The sequence below is a fragment of the Podarcis liolepis genome (genome assembly GCF_965112155.1).
Source record: "Podarcis liolepis genome assembly, chromosome: 16".
In the NCBI taxonomy this organism is placed as follows: domain Eukaryota; kingdom Metazoa; phylum Chordata; class Lepidosauria; order Squamata; family Lacertidae; genus Podarcis; species Podarcis liolepis.
Window position 1 is genome coordinate 20,391,689 of NC_139567.1, and position 20,456 is coordinate 20,412,144.

At 44.1% G+C, this 20,456-nt stretch overlaps 1 protein-coding gene and 1 long non-coding RNA gene across 2 annotated transcripts in view; both read left to right on the plus strand.

Annotated features, from left to right (window-relative positions):
• POU2AF1 (POU class 2 homeobox associating factor 1) overlaps window positions 1–20,456 on the plus strand; it is a 32,932-nt gene that overhangs the window by 1,977 nt on the left and 10,499 nt on the right. The window lies entirely within an intron of this gene.
• On the plus strand, window positions 13,966–18,575 carry LOC310696119. Its single transcript, XR_014520441.1, has 2 exons — window positions 13,966–14,383; window positions 18,230–18,575. It is a non-coding gene; the product is annotated as an uncharacterized lncRNA (long non-coding RNA).

Below are 20,456 nucleotides of genomic sequence, written 5' to 3' on the forward strand. Positions count from 1 at the left end.
TTCACCAGGAGTTTATGCAACCTTCTTTTAAAGCCGTCCAAGTTGGTGGCTGTAACTGCAGGCAGTGGGAGCAAATGTCATGGGTTAACTATGCACTATGTGAGATAACACCTGCTTTGGTCTGTCCTGAACCTTCTTCCAACATTCAGCTTCTTTGAGAGAGAGAGATAAAGACTGTCCGCTTTCTCTAGACAATGCATAATATCATTTACCTCTGTCACGTTCCTTTTTTACTCACCTTTTTTGGCGAGTCGATTTACTCTCTGTGGAGCAAGCAAATTTCCAGCAGAGAGAATATTTCCAATGCTTTTGTCAGATTAGTCACCATGAATCAAATGTCACTGAATGATTCACAATTGCAGCAATGCTTTTTTTTTTTTTTAATGACAACAGTGGTTGCCAACCAAACAATTTCCATTTTAGAAAGTGAATCTTATCTTTTGCATCTGCCTTCAAAAAATGTCAAATAATCAGCAAAGAGTTAAGGGGAATGGCATCGATCAGGCCACTGGCAGCTGCTGTTGGGCTATTGCATTTGAGCATGTGCAGAATGCCTGTTAACACAGAGTAACTACAGGGTACCCAAACCACCTTTATTTCTTTCACTCCTTCTTTTCTATATAGCATAAATTCAAAGTGGCTGACAAATCAGAAAAAGCAGGTAAAAGTACAGTATGTACATCCATCAACAGGGACAGATGAAGCTTTCAGCTTTGGTTCTCTCTGTTTCTTACTTTCCCAAATCTTAAGCACAGTTCTCCTCATTTCTGTTTGTTTATTATGTTTATTTATTTTTAAAGTTCTCATGAACTTTAAGTGCCATTTAAGCGCACTTAAATTTTGCCTATTAAACTCATGTTTGTATGCAATTCTCCTTTAATAAATGTTACTGTACTTTTGTTATTTTTCACTAATATATGCCTTTATAGGCACGTTTTATATTAGGGATGCCATATTTCTAAAAGTGAAAATCCAGACGCAAAAGTTGTTTAGCTTTTTATGGAAAAATCTGAAATATATATATATATGAAGCTTTTGAGCTATTTTTAAGGAAATTCGCCAAAATCTACACTTCTGACATGGGTTGCCATTCGTCTGAATTTCCCCAGACATTTCAGAGATTTCTGCCTAGACACCGTTTCCAACGACCGAATCCTGGCTATGTCCTGGAAATTCCAGATGTATGGCAACTCTATCTTATACAAATACATGTATTTCTATATGCCTTGTTTAGCTGGAGAACTTCACTGCAAAATTCGGAGAAGTGTGAATTTCAAAGGATAGTGGTGTTTTGGTCCATGTGTTGTTTTGAAAAGTATGAATCAGGCTATCTGAATTTCTCCTCCATCCCAACTGGAACTGGAGGCTGCTACTCCATTTGGTTTGCCATTACTGCGAATGCTTTTTTTTTTTTTTAAACGAACTTTTAACCAGCCACATTCTGGCTGTGAACCAACACACACTTGGAAGTGCTTTCTTATTTTGGGCATTTGTGGAAATGCCCAACGGACCACCAACAGTTAATTTGTGGAATCTGCTGCCACAAGATGGCCACTGGCTTAGGGAGATTTTAAAAGGCATTAAACAAATTCATGGAGTCCTATCAAAGGACACAAAATAGAACCCCAGGTTCAAAGGCAGTGTCCCTCTGTGTTATGTACTGAAGTTCTCACCCTGGGCCAGCAGGGGGATACTGTAAATAGTTTTCACTCAGGTCCACATATGCAAATAAGGGATTGAAAGTGGCATTCAGTGATTGGATAGTTACAGAAAGTGGTTACTGTTGCTTTGTAGTGGAGCTCTATATAAGCTGGGTGGCTGAACTGTTCAGTTCAGTTCTGTTCTGGCCTGTGAATAAACAAGAGCTGTTTGAAGAATCACTGTGTCGTCTGATATGTTCACCCACAACTTAACACTCTGAGTACCAGGTGCTGGGGACAAACAGTAGGAGGGGGGGTTCTGTCCTTCACACCCTGGTTTGGGGCTTTCCCAGAAGCATCTTGTTGGTGACTGCTGAGGAAAGGATGCAGGATCACGGATCCATTTAGCGCAGTTCTTAAACTGCCCCTGTGCAAATGAGTCCTCTCGGAAATTCAGGACACCAAATACTTGCACATCCCGAGCACAGCCAGTTGAAATGAAAAGGTGGGTGTCAAACGTTTATCCTTCACTGATTCTGCAGCAGGTGAGGGTTAAGAACCCAGCTCTAAGAGTTCTTGAGAAGTAAGACTGAAAGATGAAACCGTCGTGTGTGATGTGTTCCATCATGTGCGCCTCCGTTCAGGCGAAGCCACCTTGGGAAAAGTTGGTGGGGGGAACGAACTTCACCGAGGCTTCGTAAGCCAGCTGCTTGACTGCCAACAACATCAGCAGGGTTCTTAATAGATTTCCCCACCTTGAAAGGTAAAATGCAGCTAAGGATGGGCAAATCTGTCAATTTCGGCTTCTCCCAGTTTATATGCAATATTGCCTACCATGCACAGTTTTGCAAATCAATTTTCCCTAATATAAGGAATCTTTGCATGTTCTTTTCACTAATATATGCAGACTTTATTCTAGCACGTGCATTTTTGAACACGTAGCTTGGCTGGAGAACCGCACTGCAAAATTCAGAGACGTTTGAATTTTGAAAGACAGCTGTGTTTCGATTTACATACCGCTTCAGAAAGCATAGATTTGATGTGTTTGTCTTTAAATTGTGAACTGAATCAAATTTCTGCCCCATATCTAACTGTAGCACAGGGGGTGGCTATGCTCTGCCTTCATGGTCAGATCCAGTAATGCTTTTCAATACCAGCTGCTAGAAGGAATGTGTCCACCCCCATCGTTCTACCTGGACACTGAGATCCAGCTCTGAGGGCCTTCTGGCGGTTCCCTTACTGCGAGGAGTGTAGTTACAGGGAACCAGACAGAGGGCCTTCTCAGTAGTGATGCCCGCCCTGTGGAACGCCCTCCCATCAGATGTCAAAGAAATAAACAACTATCTGACATTTAGAAGACATCTGAAGGCATCCCTGTTTAGGGAGGTTTTTAATGTTTAATTCTGTATTGTATTTTTAATCGATGGGTGGGGTATTGTTATTATTATTATTATTAAACAATGGATTTAGGGTGGCGGAGGTGGTTGCTCCACACAGGGCACCAATCCAAGAGGGCGCAAAATAATAATAATAATAATAATAATAATAATAATAATAATAATAATAACAACAACAACAACAACAACAACAACAACAACAACAACAACAACAACAACAACTATATTTATACAGTACCTATTGATAAGATTCATAAAAAAGCAACTGTACAAAAATGAATTACTGTAAAAATAAGAAATATTGGAAGGGCCCCCAAATTTTGTCCTCGCTGAAGGTGCCATATGATCAAAGTCCCCCGCCCCCGACTGAGGTCTGGCACCGGCCCCATTCTCTGTAGTGAAGCAAATCTTTAACTGGTCAGTCTCTGTTTAGGGAAGCTTTTAATATCTGATGAATTGTTGCATTTTAATATTTTGCTGGAAGCTGCCCAGAGTGGGGGGGGGGGGACCCAGCCAGATGGGTGGGGTATAAATAATAAAATGTGGTTGTTGTTATTATAGAGAGAGTTCTCTTGTGCTCAGATCCTGCTTGCGATTTCCCCACAGGTTGGCCATTGTGAGAATAGGATGCTGGGCTCGATGGGCCATTGGCCTGATCCGGTAGGCTCTTCATACACTCTTATGATTGGTAGCAGAGAGAGCCCATCATGAAGCGTGACATTTTCTCACTTCATGTGTATTTGCCATCATGGCAGAGTGACCAAACCATGTGATGCCTGGAGCGGAGTTTGGCATCCTCTGGATCCCAACTTCCTTCTCCTTATTTTTAAAACTGTAGCTTAAACCAGGATAAAATCGTATCATGGACCAGAGACCTCTTGGTCCTGGGAGTATGTCATGTGATCCTGAAGAGCCAATCCCAGGTCACGGCCCACTATATTGCATCAGTGACTCGCATTCCCTTAGAGTGGCGTACAGTGGTACCTCGGGTTACATATGCTTCAGGTTACATACGCTTCAGGTTACAGACTCTGCTAACCCAGAAATAGTACCTCAGGTTAAGAACTTTGCTTCAGGATGAGAACAGAAATCATGCGCTTGTGGCGTGTGGCAGTGGGAGGCCCATTAGCTAAAGTGGTGCTTCAGGTTAAGAACAGTTTCAGTTTAAGAACGGACCTCTGGAATGAATTAAGTACTTAACCCAAGGTACCACTGTATATTTGTTGGAGCTAAACTTCTTGGCTGCCGCCCAACCCCTTGTTGCCTCTCAAACCTGCCTCTTCATCAATTCCCTGGCCAGGAAACTCAAGTCCATGAACTGTGATGCTGTCTTAACATGTCTAGGATATACATATAAGCAAAGACCCTTCTTTAAGAGACATCTTGCCCATTTAGGCCAATCTTGTCACAAAACTGGAAGTTGCAATCTATTGAGGCAGCTCACCTGTTCATCTAGCTCAGTGTTGCTTACACTGACTGGCAGCAGCTCTCTAAGGTTTCGGACAGGGAATCTGTCCCAGCCCTACCTGGAGATGTCAGGGACTGAAGCAGGGACTTCTGCCATTGAGGTATTAGCCTTCTACAAAGGCAAGTATCTTTGCATACTCAGCCAGACAATGGCTCTCTAGGATCTACAGCAGAGGGCTTTCCCATTATCTGTTACCTGGTCCTTATGACTGGAGATGCCAGGGACTGAATCTGGGACCTTCTGGCAGACAAATCCGATTCAGTTAATATTTAATTTGCACTTTCTGAAACAGTGCAAGAACCAAAATGCAGCCGCCTTTCGGCATTTTGCACACCTCCATTTGCACACCAGATTTTGCAGTGCAGTTTTCTAACCAAGCGATGTGTACAAAAACGCACAAACTAAGGAACTGCATGCCTAAAAAGGAGCATAAATGAAAATAGCATCCATAAACGCAGTATGTTAGAGGAAGCTGTTTTGCAAAAAATATGCGTATCAGGCATAATTGCACAGAAAAGAAAGTGTCTATTATGAATAAATTGCACAGAAATGAATCACAACTGATGTGGAAATGTGAAGACTGGAAGAAACAAAAATTGACAGGATTTGCCCATCCCTACCACTGACAGCTATCATTCCCTCTGTGCAAGCACCATCATGGCTGGACTCCTCAGTATCCAGGAGTCTGCAGCCTTTCCAGTTGTTGCAACCTAACCGTTCCAGCACTGAGAGCTAAGCACTGGACATAGGCCACTACTGCTTTGTCTTGGTGGGGTTTTTCTCTTCTGCCACATGCGCCAATAAGGCCCGTGCAAAACGCTTTCCCACATGCTCTGTCAGCCATATACTCTGAATTCTCCAGCGCTATAACCAGCTCTACTTTTGCTCAAGGGCTTTTGATCACTGAGTAAACACTCCCAGCCTGGTGTTTGCTTAATATCTTTGTGCAGGGTTAAATGTTTATTGAAACATCCTGACCCAGATGTGACCAGAGATGGGGAGGGCGCGGGGGGGTTGGATCCATTCCTTGCCAGCTTTAAGTGACAGCTTTGCTCCAGAAAATCAAATGCCACCCTGGGAAAAAGCTAGACCCGTGTCAATTTCAGAAGGGAGCCTGCAAGAGTCTCTCCAACAAACAGGCCTCAACATGCACCAAGGGTGGGTGGGTGAGCGTTGCTGGATAATTGACACTGTTGGGGGATCGTGGTGACACACACAGCGTCAAATTGAGGCCACGAGCTCACTGACAGGGCGATGGGAGCAATTGACAGTCAGGAAAACAAGGGTTGTCTTCTGCGTGTTGACCCAGCACTGAGTTGACAACCGCAGTAGGAAGCACAAGGCATTCCCACAGGCCAGCTACCTCTTACACAACTGCGCAGCAGCCAAGGAAGAAAAAGGTACTCTTGAGGTCACAGAGAGATCCCTCTTCAGGACCCCTTCCAAGGTAGTGTCATTTTTTGGCGCTCCTCTTGAGATTCTGAGGGCTGCAGGGACAAACATGGCAGCATAGCTCTTTGAGGGCGGGGAAGGGGGGGGCACGGCTGTGTGGCTTCCATGTTATTGTTCATGCAAACTGTCAAATTCACGATGATGGCAAAGTAGAACCTCCATGTTCAGGGGCAGCCTGCGCCACTTACTACTGGTTGCTGGGGGGGGGAGGCAAGCAATGGAAGAGGGCTGTTGACTTCAAGTCCCAGGATGCACCTGGCTCTTCTTGTGTCCCCACTTTCCCACCAACTCAGGAGAATCACAGAGCATGAAGTTGTAGGAAGCCTATACAGTGGTACCTCGGGTTACATATGCTTCAGGTTACAGATGCTTCAGGTTACAGATGCTGCTAACCCAGAAATATTACCTCGGGTTAAGAACTTTGCTTCAGAATAAGAACAGAAATCGTGTTCTGGCGGCGCGGCAGCAGCAGGAGGCTCCATTAGATAAAGTGGTGCTTCAGGTTAAGAACAGTTTCAGGTTAAGAACTGACCTCCGGAATAAATTAAGTTCTTAACCCGAGGTACCACTGTACCGTATTTTTCCATGTATAAGACTAGGTTTTCCCCCTTTAAAAAAATGTCAAAAATTAGAGGACATCTTATACACTGATACATCCCCCATTTTCTTGAATCTTAGTCCCCCAAAATAGGGAGCGTCTTATACATGTGGGCCTCTTATACACGGAAAAATACGGTACTTACTAAAGTCAAAGACATCCTCTGGGACTGCAGAGTCCTAGACTGCAGAGTTTTTGTGTGGCATTTCTCTCTCTCTCTCTCTCTCTCGATGATAATGTGTAATATTAATTCACCTAGTGCAACAAGTGGCAGAGCCCATCATACTGCATTTGGGCCCCTCATCTCTGCTCATTATGCTGAGTAGGACCCTGAATGTCTGCCCCCAAGTCTTACCCTGATGGCACAGGAAGGTGTGGAGAGGGCATGGAGGTGGCAACGTCCTTGTGAACACAGGAGCCAAAGTAGCTCAGCTGGGAGAGCATTAGACTAGAAATCTGAAGGCCCCCTGCTTTGATCCCAGGCAATTCTGCTTGGCAGGGCCCTCCTTGATGCGAATGGGCTATCTTTCAGTGACACACTTTAGGTTTCAAAGGCCCTGCATTACACCCCTGGCATCTCAAGTTAAAAGGGTTGGGGGTAGTAGGTAGACATGGGGGGGCAATTATGTTTGGTTCACATTTTAATGCACACATGCTTAACGCACACTTTCTGGAAGAATACGTGAAGAAAAGCAGTCATTCTTTGAAATTCACGCTTCTCCAAAATTTGCACCGCAGTTCTGCAGCCGAGTAACGTCTACAAAAATGCATACACCAGAGTAAAGTGTGCTTATTAATGCATTTAATTAGTGAAAATATAACACGCAGAACGCATATTAGGGAAACGGCTAGCAAAAATGTTTCTAGTAGGTAATGTTACATATGAAAATGTGTGTAATAGGAGAGATTTACGCTAAAATGCTTACAAATTTTAAAAATAAATAAACCACAAACAAACCCAATGCAGACATGCCGAGAAGGCGGCTTCATCCACACTGTAAGTACATTTAAAGCACATTGCTCCCCCCCCCCCAAAAAAAATCCTGGAAACTGTACAGTGGTACCTCGGGTTAAGTATTTAATTCATTCCGGAGGTCCATTCTTAACCTGAAACTGTTCTTAACCTGAAGCACCACTTTAGCTAATGGGGCCTCCCGCTGCCGCTGCGCTGCCAGAGCACGATTTCTGTTCTCATCCTGAAGCAAAGTTCTTAACCCGAGGTAATATTTCTGGGTTAGCGGAGTCTGTAACCTGAAGCGTGTGTAACCTGAAGCGTATGTAACCTGACGTACCACTGTAGTTTGTTAAAAGTGCTGGCAATTATAGCCCTGTGATGGGGTAAACTCTAGTTTCTAGGATTCAAGGGAGCACTTTAAAAGTGTGCTATGGGTGTGACTGAAGACTGGAAAACAGGAAAGCTGAGAGAAGATGAACTTAACTGGGAATTGGAAAGAGCCCCTGCCTTAGACCCCAGAAAGCTGCTACCATTCAGAGTAGACAATACTGGGCTCGCTGGGTAAATAACCTGCCATGCAGACTAGCAATTAGTTATTTTACCCCCTTGCTAATATGAAATATATTACTGTTTCCCTCCCACACTCAAAACCATCTAAAATAGCATTTCAAAGCAGAGGCTGTTCTGCCTCCAGATGTCCTTCTGCACCTTCTCAACCCAGCCACCTACCCAAAATAGTCCCAGCTGTGATCTTGTCTGATCAGCTCCGGCTTCCAGTTAGTCTCTCCAAGAGGAAGGGAGATAGAGCAGCTCAACAGCTTCTTCCTCACACTGCCAGCTTTATAGGTTTCCTCCTTGCATTCATGTCTACCAGATATTTCCTCTTTTTACCCCCATACTCATTGCTTCCTCTTGCACTTGCTTCCAGCATGTATGGTTCAGCTGGAGGTCTTGATTCCTAGACCTGCTTTTTTCTGGCTCCCAATTTATTTCCATCCTGTGGTCCTCCTGATCCCAGCCTGTTTGCCTCTTTTACTTTCTGTTCCTGGTGCCAAGTCCCTGTGGTGTAGTGGTTAAGAGCAGTGGACTCGTAATCTGGTGAACTGGGTTCGCTTCCCCGCTCCTCCACATGCAGCTGCTGGGTGGCCTTGGGCTAGTCACACTTCTCTGAAGTCTCTCAGCCTCACTCACCTCACAGAGTGTTTGTTGTGGGGGAGGAGAGGAAAGGAGATTTTTAGCCGCTTTGAGACTCCTTCAGGCAGTGATAAAGCGGGATATCAAATCCAAACTCCTCCTCCTCCTCTTCTTCTTCTTCATCCTCCTTCCTAAGATCAACATGAAGCCCAGACTCAATCAGGCTCATTCTCCCCACCCTAAGTGCATATAAATAGGGCCGGTCCTACCATTAGGCAGACTGAGAAAGCTTCCGCAAGCAGCTGGTTCTGGGAAATGGGGAATGACAGTGAGATGCTGGAAGAGGAAAGAGCCATATGGCCCAATAATAAATTATCATTATTATTGGTAGTTTTTAATGTCTGATGCTGTATTGTTTTTAATATTCAGTTGGAAGCCGCCCAGAGTGGCTGGGGAAAACCAGCCAGATGGGTGGCGTATAAATAATAAATTATTATTATTATTATTATTATTATTATTATTATTATTATTATTATTATTATTATTACATGGCCTGCACACCCCTCAACGAGCCTGCTGCTCTCAGCAGGAAGACATTGGGCTCATCCACACTTAGTTTTTGCCCCATGCTTCCTAGGCACAAGTCTGCACTTTGAAGCAATTTTCTTCCTCCTGGCCAGTGTGGTGTAGTGGTTAAGAGCGGTGGACTCGTAATCTGGGGAACTGGGTTCACATCTCCGCTCCTCCACATGCAGTTGCTGGGTGACCTTGGGCTAGTCACACTTCTCTGAAGTCTCTCAGCCCCACTCACCTCACAGAGTGCTTGTTGTGGGGGAGGAAGGGAAAGGAGAATGTTAGCCGCTTTGAGACTCCTTAGGGTAGTGATAAAGCGGGATATCAAATCCAAACTCTTCTTCTTCTGGCATTTCCCCCTTGAAAACCCATTCTGAATCGGAACAAACAGCAATTTGAGTTTGGTCTGATTCAGTGGCAAAGAGTGAGTTTTTATGGGGAAAGTACCGGGGGGGGGGGGAGAGGACAAGGAGTTTTAAAGTGCCAGCCTGTGGCTAAAAATGCAGCAACAAAGGAAGTGTGGAGGAGACACATTGTCCCACTGCCCCTGCTGATGTTAAGATTCAGCTGCTGGTCCAATTTGCTTCTGAATGCACCATCGGAGGAAAACACCATTTTTGTCCTTGACTTCTTGCAGCCAGATGTATTGGGACCCCCCCCCCCCGTGCATGTAAATGAGCCTGACCACAAAAGGATGCTTCACCTGAAACTCAGGTTTGATGACAGGTGCTCCTTTTATTACTTTTGAAACACCATTTTCGGCAGCAAACTGCCGCTTATTCTGGAGTAAATGTGCCCAGCAGGTGCAAACTCTGTTTTATTCCTGTAGTTGTGATGGTGCTCTGATTTAAATGAGTTTAAAAAGGGAATAACGTAGAAGCAAGCTGGAATGGCGGCGAGAGAAGGCAGAATAAGTGTGAACTGTGTGTCACAACTGAAATATGCATGATTGTCTAAAGTCCAGGGTCTCAGTTTTGCTTCTGTGTTTGTCAAATGCTAAGGGGCTTCCGTTTACCACACCACAGGGTAGTCTGCGCTCTGGCCTCAAATCACACATGCAAACTGTCAGGGGTTCAGGAGCAGAGACGCAGAGAAGGGAGGAGACAGAGAGCGAGGGGGAGGAATACGAAGGAAGGATGAGTGGGGATGACGACCCGAGATCACCGAGCCTGTCTAGCGAGTCCGAGGATTCCCAGAAGGGAGCGCCAGCAGCCAGAGCAAGGGGGGAGAGCAGGGGGACACCCCAGGAAGAAGGGTCCAGAGAGGGATCAGAAAGCAGCAGTTGGAAATCGGGACCCACGTTCCCAGCCGGGAGCAGCGGGGAGAAAGGGGACCAGATATCGGGCTCCGGAGACTTTCAGAAGGAGGGAGGGCATGAGTCAGGAGTAGTCACGCCCACCTCGGGGAGCGAGGAAACAATCAAGAGGAAAGTGGAGAGTTGGGCGCGCGCGCCAAGTTCAAATGTAACGGAAGCTGGCGCAGTCAGCAGCCCAGAGAGTGAACCGGGTCCCAAAGCCCGCCGCAAGGAGGCGGAAGGGTCAGGGGGGTCCGCGTCAGAAGAGAGTAGGAAGGGAGAGACCCAGGGGGGCAGGAGGACCCAGAGACGGAAGGAAAGGCGCAGGAGGTGGAGCAAGGCTAGGGTATTAAGCTGGTGCGCTAGAGGCGGAGACTCAGACGGGTCTTCGTCGTTCTGACCTAGAAGAAGTAGGGCTGCACGTTGCAGTTTGGAAATGGAACCTGTAATCCAATAAAGACTCTTTGAAACTGAACGCTGGCTGACTTGGTCCTATGTGAGCTGGGACTGGGCGGCAGCCCTGACACAAACGATTTCGCCTTCTGATACTTCCTCTTTGACTGTACAGAGGGCATAGCACAATCACTGCCTACACTAAGATTTAATCTAAATTACAAATGCACAGTGGTTTTATACCACTTTAAGCAGTTTGGCTTCCCGCAGGGCATCCTGGGAGCTGTAGTTTAGCGAGGTGTTTTCCACAGACCTACAATTCCCAGGGTCCTGCTTTCCATAGGCATTCCATAGGCATTTTGTTGTCCATTGTGAGAACAGGATTCTTAACTAGATGAGCCATTGGCCTGATCCACCGGGGCTCTTAAGTTCCTATGGTTCTCTGGGAAGAGGAGGTGGTGGTCTGTAATGTGAGCATGCCTGTGAGTGCTATTCAAGAAAGCCCCTGCTATCCTGGTGTATGCACAGTGTACAGTGGTACCTCGGTTTACATACGCTTCAGGTTACATACACTTCAGGTTACAGACTCCGCTAACCCAGAAATAGTACCTCGGGTTAAGAACTTTACTTCAGGATGAGAACAGAAATCGTGCTCCGGCGGCGCGGCATCAGCAGGAGGCCCCATTAGCTAAAGTGGTGCTTCAGGTTAAGAACAGTTTCAGGTTAAGAACAGACCTCCGGAATGAATTAAGTACTTAACCTGAGGTACCACTGTACGTTATTGTAGTGCACAAGGAATCAGGCCTGCATGAGTACAAAGTTTCGAATGGTTTCTTTTCTTAAAAAAAAAAAAATTATGTGCACAGTGTGTGCCAAAGTGTGAGAAAATATTTTGTGTAATTCATTTTTTGAGATACAAGCCAAGATCCCCAACTGCCTTGAGAAGGAAACACTTTCTGAATCATAACAATTATGCTCCTTGGGGTTTGTGTTATCAAGCGAATGTTTGCTTTCCATACTTCTGCAAACAGAAAAGGATTTCCATTGTATCTTCTCAAGAGCCTATTATTTTAATGTGTGTGTGTGTTTGTGATTATACCAGAAATGCAAGCGGGGGGAGGGAAGGAGAACAGTTGTGTGTTCTGGTTTGCGCCTCTGAATTGATAGATTTCTCACCTGCCAGAGTGTCGGAGGGGGTGGGGAAAGGCCTAGCGGAAAGTGTGCACTTTGGGGGTTGAAAGGCAACCAGTCAGCCATGCAAACCTTTGCAGGGTGACAAACTCTTTTCAGTGGAAAGTTGGCTCAGTGGACAGGCCTAGTGACTCATCTAAAAAAAGTCCTTTCCAACTAACTTGGAGAGGTAGTGTGAGTGAAGCTTGGCAGGCTCTCAAAAGAGGGCTCAGCTCCTTTGTGATCTGAATATCCGTGACGGGCTGTTGCCAATAAACCCTTTCAAAATCCCTCAGCAAACTCTCGGGGGACCTTGGACATTTCTCCTTGGTTAACATTGCCTTTCACTCTGGCTTTTGAAGAAACCTTGGGTGCCTCTGAAGTTTATCCAAGGTCTGAAATAGCCACTTTCTTCAACGCCGTGCCCATGAGATGTTGCTGGACTACAATTCCCACCATCCTCTAAGCACTGGCGGTTCCAGCTGGGGGCATCTGATGGGAGTTGAAGCCCAACAACATCCTGGAGGGCACCAGGTTGGGGAAGGCTGGTCTGAAGATGGTACAGGAGGCAGCTGCCTTACTTTATTTATTCAATATTTACAGAGAGAGCCTTGGGAATGCAGCCGCTTGGAATAATGGCGTTGTCCCGAGTAATCTCCACACACACCCTTCTCTTCCACTTCTCCTTTCATCAACAGCACCACCCCGCTATGGTTGCCGCTTAGGGTCTCTGGGTCCTTTGGTCTCCAACTTTTAAGGTTCACCAGGTTCTGGGAGCTGGTGGGTCTGGAATGCTTTCTAGAGATAACATGTCAGCCTCACCCCTCAACCTCAGAGCATGGGAAGCCAACCAAAGACTTATAATTTGGCATTAAATTTGGATTGTTTTATTATTTTATAATTTGGAATGTTATTAATGTGGTTTTTATTGGATTGTTAAAATGGAAAATTTAATAAATATTATTACCAAAATAAAATAAAATAAAATAAAATAAAATAAAATAAAATAAAATAAAATAAAATAAAATAAAATAAAATAAAATAAAATAAAATAAAATAGTGATAACATGTCAGCCAGCTGCTCTGGCTCTGCCGCCTCCTCCTCTCCCATTATTTCCAAGCTTTCCTCCTCATCTTCCTCTGAGCTGTGATCTCCCTCAAATTGACCCCTCTTGTAATTCTGAACTGTCTTCTTCTCCTCTGTCCAGTCCCTGACAGAACCACATGTCTGCTGCCTTGTGTCCCATGAGAGAAGAAAAGCACAATGCAAATGTAAGGAAATAAATAAAGGTGAACAACAGGGTAGGAGCCATAGCTCAGTGTCAGGGCATAGAATTTGCATGCAGGGGACCCCAAATTCAGTCCTTGGTGTTTATCGTTAAAGGGATCAGGCAGATCACGCTGTGCCTCAGAGACTGCCAACTGCGAAGTCCAATACTGGGTTGGATAGACCAATGTTCTGACCTTGTGGGAGGCCATTTCCTAGGTTTAAGTAATTTTTTTTGTTATTTTAAAGTAGAATGGTGGGAATTAGACTCTAGTTCCCATTTGCAGAGAATGCGGAAGACAGCCCTGGGTTGTTCTCTTTTTTCATCTTATGAAAACTATGCAAGACACTCTCTTCTAAAGTTTAAATAACATATAGTTTTTACTTACTGTACTTTCAGTGGCAGATAAAATATATACAATGCAGGTGGATGTTTCTTAAGATGCTAATATGTCTTACATAGATTACCAGCCATAGGCAAACTCCAGCCGTCCAGATGTTTGAGACTACAATTCCCATCATCCCTGACCACTGGTCCTGTTAGCTAGGGATGATGGGAATTGTTGTCCCAAACATCTGGAGGGCCTGGATTAAACTGTTGCAGACTAAATTTGAGGTAGACGGAAGCAGCAGAGCTGAACTGTTACGACTGTTCTATTAACTGCCATAACTGTACCAACTGAAAATAACTGCCACAGAGTGTTTGACATCATAGAGTTCTACAGCCCTTGCAATCAATTCTTTGCATATGCATTTTGGATGCTAACATCCCACAGGTATCACATTTCTGAATACATTCTCAAGCAGGCAGAGCCATTCTGATACCACCACCTCATTCTGTCGCAAGGATAGACCAGGCCAGAGTCAGAGGTCATATTCGCAATCAGTTTTCAGCATCAGTCCCAGGGAGAGAGACATGAAATAACAGGTTAAAATCAGGCAGGCGTGTTTATGAAGACTTCTGACAATTGTGGACATTAAAATTACTGGGCACGTTATCTTTCCTCGATAACCATTAATTCCCCTTGAAGCTTGTCGGCAGGTGAGACCGTGAATGCGCTGGAGGTGAAGAATGAAATCTGACTTGTGTTTAAATCACTTCTCTTTAAAAACAAACTAATAATAATAATTATAATACATGCTCCCTTCCTCAGTTCTGGAAGGCATGTGCCAACATTTCTTATCTCATGGTAAGAATCAGCCCCTGACAAGATGCAGAGCAGGAGGAGAAAGACCTCACACCATTTTGAACCTCCCAAAGCAAGATTCCTCCTGGCTGTCTATCATTCCTATGACTGCCGTGGTGCTTGGTGCAACACACAGAACAGAGATAAGCATGTTTCTGTGGTGGAGGAAGCCAAGAGAGTGGGAAGGAGTTGCATCTCAGTTGCTTCAGGAGCCAAGGTTTTGCAGAGAGAGAGAAAGAGAGAGAGAGAGAGAGAGAGAGAGAGAGAGAGAGAGAGAGAGAATGTCCTCTGGCTGTGCCATCAATCTGCTTGGCATTAATTTCCCTTGTCTGTTCTTAAGGTTCTCATGATCTCAAGTCCTCTAGGACATGCTGATTTTCCTTGTAAGATTTAAATGCATTCCCCCTCTGCAATTGCACTTGCAAGTAAGACATCAGGGGTCCCTTGAGTCTGTGCCAGGTGGAAAGCTACACTCCCAGTATGCCATTTGGGAAGAGCTGACTACACAACAGTTTGGTTAAATTGTGTTTATTATAAACGGGGGAAAGGATCCGTTTCCCCAGAATATAACCCCCTCCCCTACAAAGCAGTATTCTTTTCTGGAGAGATGAATCAACACTGCTGTCTCTTTTTCCTTGTCCCTGCTGATAATACGGAGTTGCCCAAGTGTTCTTCTGAGCAAGGATGGCCAAATCTGACAGTTTTTGCTTCTCCCCATTTCTCCTCCCCCCCCCAAAAAAAGTTCAGCTCATGTTTAAACATCAGCTTGCACTTTCTTCTAAGTCCTCATGAACATTCATCAACATTTCTCCTAATATTAATGCTTGCATGCAGTTCTGCTTAATATCCACATTTTTTGCAAAGCATTTTCTTCCTTACATAATTTATTTTGTATGTTATTTTCACCAATATATGCAATTGCATGCATACATTACCCTAGCAAATGCACTTTGGTGCTTGGCTGAAAAACTGCACTGAAAAATTAAGAGAAGAGGGGATTTTGAAGGATGGCTGTGTCTTGGTCTCATATTGTTTCAGAAAGTACAAATTAGATAGATTCATTTTAAATGTGGTCTGAATCATATTTCTCTCTCCCCACCACCATCCCTACATCCCATGCTACTCCCCGATGTTCCAAAGACAGTTCAGAGATAAATGCACAATTTGCAGGTGATTCTGTCAATGTCAACTGTGAACTTACATTCAGGTAATTCTCTGGAGACACAAATTCTTTAACAGAAGAGGCTATTGCCTCATACAGTGGCTCCAGAAAGATAAATGAAGAATGGAGGGGGGGGCTGTGGCGGGAGACTGTGTGAGGATGAGCAAGTGATGTTAAGTGAAGATAAATGCTTCTGGCCCATTTCTGCAAGGTGAAAGGTACAGACGCCATCTGTGATCAACAGGACTCTGTAAGAGAATACCTTTTAGAATTTCTGCTTCACATATCTGCAGGCTGGGGAAAAGTGGCTGGCCAGAGAGAGGCACGGATTACTATTTCACAAGATTGTGGCAACATGTTTTACATATGCAGAGACAGAAGCGAAATTGAGAGGCAGAGAAAGAAAATAGGCAGAGGAAATTATTTGTGATAAAGGTGTTGGACAATTTGTGACATCCAGTTGTGAGAATGCTTGGATTGCAGAATGATGAGAGCAGAAGCATTGATTTCAAAAATTATTTGGTGGGCTAAAGCATCAGACAGAGAGCTTGCTGGTGAAGCTTACCCACTGCCATAACAGCCATGCTGTTTTAATAGAAACCTTTTTATTATATGTGAAACGCCAGGACATGGGTCACCCATGTTTTGGGACCTATGGGCTCATGTGTGAAACTGTTGTGAGCAGGGGTGGAAGGATTTGTCAACCTTGGTTCTCTCATTTTTCCAATTTTAAATCCAGCTTTTTCACATTTCTACAACAGTTTGTGGTTGGTTTGTTTTAAGCAAAATCCTCATGAAAATTATCCAGTGTGTTAGTGCTAATTTCTCCTAATATACACATTTTTGTATTCATTTTTGCCTAATACACGATTTCTTGAAAGTATATTTTCCTTAATACTTAGTTTTCCCCTAAGATAATGCATGTTTGTATGTTATTTCTTATAATATATACATCATATGCACTGCTTAATATAATCATTTGTGTACAAATCGCTTGGCTGAAGAACTGCATCGCAAAATTCAGAGGAGTGCAAATTTCAAAAGGTGGGTGTTTCCATTTGTATAGTGTGAGAATTAGATTTGCTTTTAAATGCAAACTGAATTGAACTTCTCCTGCATCCCTACCCTCAACCCCACTTGTTACAATTCTATTTCTTCCCTGTTTCCCCAAACAACTGGTCTTATGAAACATACTGAAGCAAAAGAGCATTAAACAACATAGCTAAACAAGTTGAATAGATATATTATCTATCATGTTACGCTCCCAGATTTCCTTAGTACATTCTCAGATACTTCCCTGAGTAAGAACATTCTCACCTCTTACTTACAGTTCCCCACAAATGTCTTAATTATGGTTCCATGTGGCCCTCTCCCATAAACTCCAAATTCCTTAGTCTGCCAACATTTCCTGCAAGAGTATTTCCCCTTTCCACAATGCCCCTGAATTACTGACATTCCAACATGCCTATATCCATCTCTGTGGTGTCATAGCTTTGTTTCATCTTTGGGAAATTTTCTGTGCCTGTGAAGTTGGTACTAAGTTAAAAAAAATAAGCCTGTGAGGTTGCTGAGGATTCCCCCTCTCTGCTTCCCAACCTGTGCATCTTATAATAGCTTCTGAAACTGATCTCACATATCTTCCTGTGGTGCATGTTCAGTCTTTCTCCAACCAGTTCAAACACCACCATCGATACACCTGGGCAGCATTTTCCACCACCTTTGAGAATTTCCTGGTTCTTTATTCTTTTTCGTTATCTGCGCTGAACTCTGCTACATTCTTTGCAACATCATCATCTGAGGAGCCTTTTCGGTTCTGGGTTTCCTCCTCTCTTTCCCTTCACACCACCAGCAGCTTTAGTACTTTTCGGTGTCCTGTCTTGCTCATTTCCCCAGAAACATTTGTCATTACAAAGACTGGCCAGTTTTCAAATGTTGCCTTAACAACTTTTTAAATATCTTTCTCCCAGTAATCTTCCAACTTATTTCTTCTTTCCTTTTTCAGAAAAACACAACCGCCTGTTTTTATTTCTGTCTTTTTTTAAAATCCTGAGTTGAAATTCTGCTTTTGTTTCTCGCTCTTTATCTGTGTCTACCCTTTCTTGCTTATATAAGCTTTGCCATTTTCTGTGATGACATTCTAGTCAATAATTGGGCATGTGGTTGTTCACTGATTTTCATCTTTCCCTAAGGAGACAATATAGGCTGGCACTCTCTCCCCGAGTCCCCACAAACTACAGTTTTGGAGAACAATACATCCATTGTTAGTAGCTCCATCTATGAAGTTCTTGAGGAAGAGCTTAGCTTAGAGCAGGGGTAGGCAACCTAAGGCCCAGGGGCCAGATACGGCCCAATCGCCTTCTCAATCCAGCCCACAGACAGTCCGGGAATCAGCGTTCCTTTTATTTAAAATGCATCTCTGGGTTATTTGTGGGGCCTGCCTGGTGTTTTTACATGAGTAGAATGTATGCTTTTATTTAAAATGCATCTCTGGGTTATTTGTGGGGCATAGGACTTCTTTTTTTTTCCTTTCAAAATATAGTCCGGCCCCCCACAAGGTCTGAGGGACAGTGGACTGGCCCCCTGCTGAAAAAGTTTGCTGACCCCTGGCTCAGATGAATTTAGTTTTGAAAAGCACAAAGATCAACATAGTTTTGAAAAGATCAACCAGACATTTTAAGGGAGTGGTCTTCAGCGGCCATCTGTGAGAAACTCTCTACTTGTTCTGATGGGGCATGAAAAGAGGTGCAACCCAGGAGATCATCTGCTGTGTTTGGAGAAATTGTTGTAATTGTTTCCCAACAGTAGCTACCACATATGTGCATATATTTTCATTTTACATGCAGTCTTGTTTTGTCAATTAATAAATTTATTTTATACCAATTTCACCGGGGTGTTTTTTTTTCATGTGACTTTGTCTGTTGTTGTTTTTCCATATTTTGGGGGGCTATGGGTGGTATGCAACTAATGCATCCCATTAGTGCAAGAATTCCCACTTGTGCAATGGGTCTTCCTGCACTCTCCTCCCTGCCATGTGTCCTGCACTGTCCCCAGATCTGCTCTGGAGAATTGGAGGAACCCCTGCAGCAGATTTATGAGGGTGGGGGAGGAGAGTGGGGAAGTCCAATTGCACAAGTGGAAATCCTTTTGCTGATGAGATGTGTTACTCAGCATTAATATGAATACAACCCCTTCCTCTCTGTCTCAATTTTTTTCTCATGATGGGACCCAGTTCCTAAAGTTGTCATCACAGACTTAGCAAACGGCCCCTAATTTTGATAGTTGAGGTGTTTTGTAGAGATGGGGCTTGTGTTTTTCATGGTTTCCTGGGTGTACAGCCTCTCCAAGGATCCCTGTTATGGGAGCCTGTCAATTACAGGGGCATAGGACACAATTTGCCCTGGCCAGACTATAGCCTTCCCCATATAAATGAATTCTAGTCACGAATGGTGACCGCAGGAACTAAGAACCTGGCCTCTCCTACCTGCCAGCCAAGCTTCTGTTTTGTGGCGTGCAAGAGTGTGATTCATTCATTCTCTGGCAGTGCTTGTCTGTTTATCTATCAGAAGATCACACTATTTGTGCAGTCAGGCATCAATGTTTACGGCATTTTGCAGAAGAACATAAGATAAAGCAACAGTTTCTTGCCCTATAGAACTAACAATGTGATTTTTGACAAAGGTGTGAAGAGGAGGGAGAGAGATGAGAGGCTGTGGGAAAGTAGAGGGTCAGTGGCGAGGCACGGGAAAACTGAGGATCAATGGGGGACACAGGGAAGTTGATGGTCAATAGAAGATATGGGGTGGGTTGAGTGACAGGGAATATTTGTGAGCAAGTAGAGTCATATATACTTTTCCTATGTTTTTGTTGGGGATGTGGAGTAAGTGCTGGTCCAAAATCTTCATATATCTCTGGTGAGTTGTCTAGATGCACACTTTGTTTACTCCTGAAATATTTACTCCATTCATTGGGGGGGGGAGGCACTGGCTATTTCCTTGTGTTGCTAGTCTTGGCATGGGTTACAATGAACACATTGCTGGACAGAAACAGCTTAAAACAATATATCTTTATCAAAACTCCATCTGTCTGGAATTGGCCAGCAACACAAGAGTCTGATGCGGTGAAATGCATGGGGTTAATATGGACTTGGGCACAAGCCCATGGGCAGCTCCATCAAGGACTGGATGACAGACCACAGCAGCACCTTGTAAAACTGTACCCAAACCTCAGGGGAATGAATCTTCAGACAAGTATAAAATAATGTTCATTGGATATAATTTTTGTCCAAGGATTAGTGAGCCAACCACATTGCCTTAACAGGCTTTTCGCTGGACGGCTTTGAAACTGGCAGATGGTTTTATTTCGTCCAGCCAGGTATTTGTCGTCAGTTGCAAAATGTTTAAAATATGTGTGGGTCAGTAGAAATATTTACAGAACAATCTCTGGCAAAGACAAGGCAGTTTCCTGGTGCTTGCGTTTAGAACAGAGGCGGGATGAGGGTGAAAGGTAACAGTGTGTAGCAGATTGGTAGATTAGTGTTTTGCAAAACTTTTACTGGTGGTCCAGATTCAAAGTTATGACTTCAAACGCCGCTCTCAACTCAAATGGTCTTTGAATTGAGGCTGTAAAGCAGGAATTGGAAGACCACAGGCCTTGGGGTTGAATGTGCTCTCCAAAGACTTCTGCCTGGCCCTGAGGACGCTCCCCAGTCTATAGCGTACTTTCCAGGCCGCATCTCTACTGAAGCTACACCTCTCCCAGGCCCTGTT